This window comes from Tigriopus californicus, chromosome 7, assembly GCF_007210705.1.
Source record: "Tigriopus californicus strain San Diego chromosome 7, Tcal_SD_v2.1, whole genome shotgun sequence".
Taxonomy (NCBI): domain Eukaryota; kingdom Metazoa; phylum Arthropoda; class Copepoda; order Harpacticoida; family Harpacticidae; genus Tigriopus; species Tigriopus californicus.
This window is the reverse complement of record NC_081446.1, coordinates 3,888,180-3,893,581: the sequence shown is the minus strand read 5'-3', so window position 1 is coordinate 3,893,581 and position 5,402 is coordinate 3,888,180.

The following is a 5,402-nucleotide window of genomic DNA, read 5'->3' as shown; positions in this document are numbered from 1 at the left end:
TCTCTCAATACCTGATAAGCTTTTTTGACCACCGTGGTGAGACGAGACGAGAGGAGACAACCGTGTCCAAGAATCCAGCTCCAATCAACCCAGCTTAGCTCGAAACTTGTTTTTTTGGCCCAGCCCAGCTCGTGGGCTGGAAACTGTCAACCCGGCTCAGCTCGAAATGAGCCACCTTCCTCTTAGCTCAGCCCAGCCCGAAATTCTTGGCTCATTACAGCTGGATTCTTCGATGATCAGCTTACCCCTCTCGTCTCACCATTGAGACGACTGCCACAGTGGTTCAAAAGCCTTTTTGAATTCCAACAGAAATATCCCAGTAAATCTTGTTAACTATTAGCTATATGAGCGCCAAATTTGAGCCAGAATTCAATGAATTAATCACGTCAAAATTGCTTCTTATGGTTTTTGCAAGGAAGAAGACTGTTAAGATTGATATGCGCATTTCTCTCAATACCTTGTAAGCTTTTTTGACCACGGTGGTGAGACGGGTGAGACGAGACGAGAGGAGACGACCGTGTCCAAGAATCCAGCTTACATCTTTAGTGCTCGGCAGTACCTTTTTTTGATCAAGTTGATCAACTGAGGTCCTTCAAGCTAAATAGCCGATTCGCAAGAGAAGCACACTGACGAAAATGTCGGCTTAGGAGCTCCCAGGTTAACAACATGTTTTTGCAGTGCCAATGGCACAAGTCAGGGATTATTTGGCCGTCAGAGGTCGTGTGGGGGGAGAGTACTTAGAAACGCAGGAGGACCCAACGATCAGCTCGCCAAAACCCCAGACTCTGGAATTGTTTGATTAACAATTCTGGTTTGAGGTACAAGAAGCTAGATTGCCAATGTGAAAAACTTGGACATTAAACAGGTTACAGCGGGCGCATAAACGTATAAATTTGAAAATTGTATTTTTACAACTTTCCAAATCTAAGAACCTTCCCCTAGATCTAGTCAGCCTGAAGAAATCGTTGGCAAATTGCTTGAAGTTATTGATATTCAAGTGAAGCTTGCCATCTGCTATATCATGTTCTTGGTCTTGGAGAGTAGGCTTTGATACATGAGAAAAGGAGAGCAAGGCATGGCTAGGTGCCTGTGCAAGGTGTTAAACGTAATTTCCATTCTACGCCATGCAGCTTTTAGCTTTGTCGGGACATCTCCTCTCTAGCTCACCCTAGAGCCACTATAATAGAATTCTATTATTTCTATTAATTTTATTATAGTGGCTCTAGCTCACCCTAGTGTCAAACATTAGAACGTGATCTCGACGAATGCCATTCAGCATCGGTTGGATTCCCCCATCAAAGGACGTTGCCAAATATCAAATGGCGTGCATGATGGGACAAGCCATGTTTGTTTAGGTTATATCATAGGCAATAAGATCAAGGGGTTACATCAGTTTAAGTGGATTATGCTACATCGTGAATTGCATTACAATTCGTATAATGGGGTACAAGGCTGGTCCTCCCGAAGTATGTCGTCGGTACCACTACAGCAGGCAGAAATGCAAATACATATTGAAAAAGGGTGCATTAATGTTCTGTATAAGCACTTTACTCTACTGAATGATTATAGCAGGCCTTATTTCTTACCTAAAGTGCACTAAGTTGCCAAAGAAACCCCGAATACGTGCTTTCAACAACAGCACCTTGTGTCAAGGTGAAACTTTACATCATTTTGCTACAGAACAAAGCAAAGCATTGTTGCTACAGTAATGCATGACACATCTTGGTTGAGCTTAGAAGTACAGTAGGCGTATTCAATTTTTGCACTTTCAAACGAGGTTATATCGAGCAAAATAGAAACTTAAACAAGAGTCTTATAATGATGTTTGATTTGACAAGCCCCATGGGAATAACCTGTTGTGGATTATGGCCTTAAAGATAAATTTGGACATGGTAGCTTCGCATCACAAGATGTATTTGGTTTAACAGAAATTTCTTCGATCACAAGATTCCTGATGGGTGTTGGTAATGGGACCCAAGATGCTCCATTTTTCGTCCTCTAAGAAAAGGACATTCCCAGGACATCCCATTCTTGAGCCTAATTTCAATGGATGTTTTCCATAGACTGTCTATGTACAATGTTGTCTATAAATGTTTGGCAAATGCCATGAAGCATTTTCAAATCTCAAGTGTTTCTTTCTTTTGCCATTTTTCATGGTCAGCCTGGAGAGGTCCCCTTTGAAAAATATAAACGTTTCCATCAATCTTTGGCAGATTTTAAAATCAAGATTTTGCCAGATTTGTGGGAAATTCCCACAACGAGCTGTGGGATAGTTTTTTTTACCTTTTTCCATTGATTTTGCTTATCCCATTAACGTTTTAGATGCGTGTCACTTGGAGTCGGCATGCAGTATAATTGATGGGCTGAGCCATTTCATTTTCCTGTATAATGTTAATGTTTTATGATGCAACTTTCCATGCTTGTCTTGTATGCAGACAACAACTATCAGTTAAAACTCGATTAATATGACTTTCTTGGCAATAAAGGATCTGCCGTCACCGTCATTCTAGTTGAGTGTAAAAATTGAGAACAAGTACTATAATTTCCCTTTTACTTAGTATTTTAGCCATATACTGGACAAAGGCAAACCAATAGCAGCAATTTGTTTTCAATGACTGAAGAGACGTGATCTTGAAGGGCTGAATATATTGTTTGAAAAAGGCAAGATAATTAAGCTCTTTAGAAAACATTTTTTTTGCGATACTTAACGGCAAAAGTCATGTACAAAAGGTAAAAAGGGGCAGACTTTTTCCCATGGATTTGAATGTTTTTATACAGCTCTATTGATCATTCTTTGCAGGATCTCTGCCTTTTTGAATGTTGGAATCAATTTTTCGGTCCTTGTCCATATCTTTTAGAGCTCTGAACAATGTTTATAACAAAGGCATTCAAAATTTAATTTCAGATTCGGCTACAGCTATTAAAAACGTTTTGTTACGAGATCTTCAGACTCAATATTCAAGGAGCTGGTGTAGCCGAGCGGTCTAAGAGGCAGCGTGAACAAGGCAAGAATTCTCTCCCTAGGTGTCGTTGGTTCTAACCCCGGCGCCGGAAGTAACCCTTTTCAGTTCAGTCCCGTCTTTTGTAGAGAGCAGTCGCAACATTTTGTTGTTCCTGATCCCTTCAAACGGCCGGTCTGAGTGTGTTGTGTCGTGTAAGTGGTCGCGTGGCTGCTTAAGGTAAGACACTTTTGTTCTTTAGCTTTCATTTCTTCCTATCTCTAGTAGTTTAGTCTTATATCTTTTATGTTTATGTCGTATTTCACTTTTTTCGTCTATCAATATTTTTTATCCCAATTCTAGGTTATTTCATGTAATTTTGGCTTAAGGAGTAGATCATTTTGTTTTTATTGTTTGGTTTGTTCATTTCATGTACTTGTAAATGTAGTTGATTCTTCTAGTTGTTTACAATCAGTTTAGTTTCCTATTTTCAATACAAAATTGGGTTCTAGAACCTTCTTTTGTTCGATTCCATTCCATTGATGTTAGCTTGTTCCTGTAGTCGAGTTGGTGTATGTTGGCTGAGGCTAGCTAGCTGGTCAGTCAAGAGTAAGTAGGTCATCGTTGTCGACCGACTCTTATCTCTCTCTTGTCCTCTGTTGGTAGCCCCAACCTAGCGAAATCACCTAGAATAGGAAAAACTGAGGAATGAAATTTGAAAAAAACCACACGATGGGCACTGTCATTATGAGAATGTTTCGCTTTCCAAAAAGGTCCTTTATTTTGCCAATTTCAAATCTGTGCGGTCATATGTTGGGTGAAACCGATTACTACTTGAAGGCATGTTTTGCCCCGTTCTATGAACTTTACCATAAGCCACCTGATGATTCACTTTTAAAATAACATTTTTGCTTTTCGAAAGGTTTTTCGAACTTCATTTATAAATCATTTTTAATGTATCACTATAAATCATAACCCAATTGTTTGGAAACGAAAACCCGACCAATTTTCCAACTCATTATAATCGTGAATAAATGGACAACAGTTCTCCCGAGTATCATAAACTATTTAATAGCCGAGAACGGGTCGAAATATGACAAGGATATATAGTTCAAAGGTCATTGTCAGAAACGTTAACACAAATATAGTAAGAGCATTAATCATGATAAAGACAAATTTGGATATTTTATATGCAGTTAACATTACAGATGGCATTGACTAAAAGAGTTCAATTTTATAGAACCAATAAGGACCCGCCCACAAGAACAGACGGCATTTCACAGGGAAGGTGATGGTCATGGGCAGCTTTAAAGTGATGAATGTCAGTGGGTAAGACTCGGTCCCTTGAGATCCGACTGATCTGGCTTTCATGGCTAAAACGGGCGCGGGAAATGGACGAAAGAGCAGCCAAAAGTGGCTGGCTGGTCCTGATGCTTGGGTCTCAAGGGTGTACGTAGAGGACCGATCATGGCCGTGTGTGTCCGGCCAAGAACCTCCAGGTATGGGCCGATGATTCCGTTGTCTCTGATGATCTGATCCAACTTGAATCGGATCAGTCTTCTTTGGACGAGGTCAAGGAATCCATCCATCTAGCTTTGGGGTGGCTCGCTCAGGTCTTGCTCACAGACGGATGTAAATGAAGGGACCGGAACATGGCCGGGTCGCGTGTCCATGACCGGGCTGAGCCCGAGGACAGGCCCAGGGTGGGTGGGTTTAACTGGGGTCGACACTTTCATTGTCTGGACGTGAGGAGATGAATCCGGATTCCGGAGATAGGTGATATGTTGGTTGGTTGGTCGATCGATCATCATTCAATCATTCAATTCTCGACGGGAGATGCAAGTGTGACTACTGAATTAAAAGGGGATAGGAGAACATCTGATGACTTTGAACATGAATTGACAATTCCAGGCCCCTTCATTCTCCAAGTTGGGGTTATCCTGTGTCAAAATGAACAACAATCAATACATTTTTCTTTGTTATAAACCATCATGGATCGAAAGAGTTAAGTTCCATAATTACTGAAAATGGGCACCTTTCTTCCAATGGCTGGGGAGGACGCTGTCGTCCATGAAATATTTGCTCTTGGGCAAAAAACTTTAAACATGTTCAAATCGAGAAATGTTTGTGAAATGCTTGTGAAATGCCAAACAATGTTTGTCAAATGGCTAATTATTTGCCGAATTATTTGTCGTGTAGACGCACCATTACCGCTGCTAGGAATGAGATCCCCAGCACTTCAAGACAAAAAAGGATTAATTTTACTTGATTTTACATTTATATAATATTTGATCCCTCAACGAATTAGAGTTGCCAGATCTGGTTTGCCCTTGAATGTAAGGTTCTTTTTTTAAATTCTTTTCGGGTTTTTATACCGATACAGGGGAACTCATTAAGTCGTAATGAATAAAATATTTGGTCAAAAAATGCGTTCGGATTTGCCGCTCTAGGGCACTCTTGAGC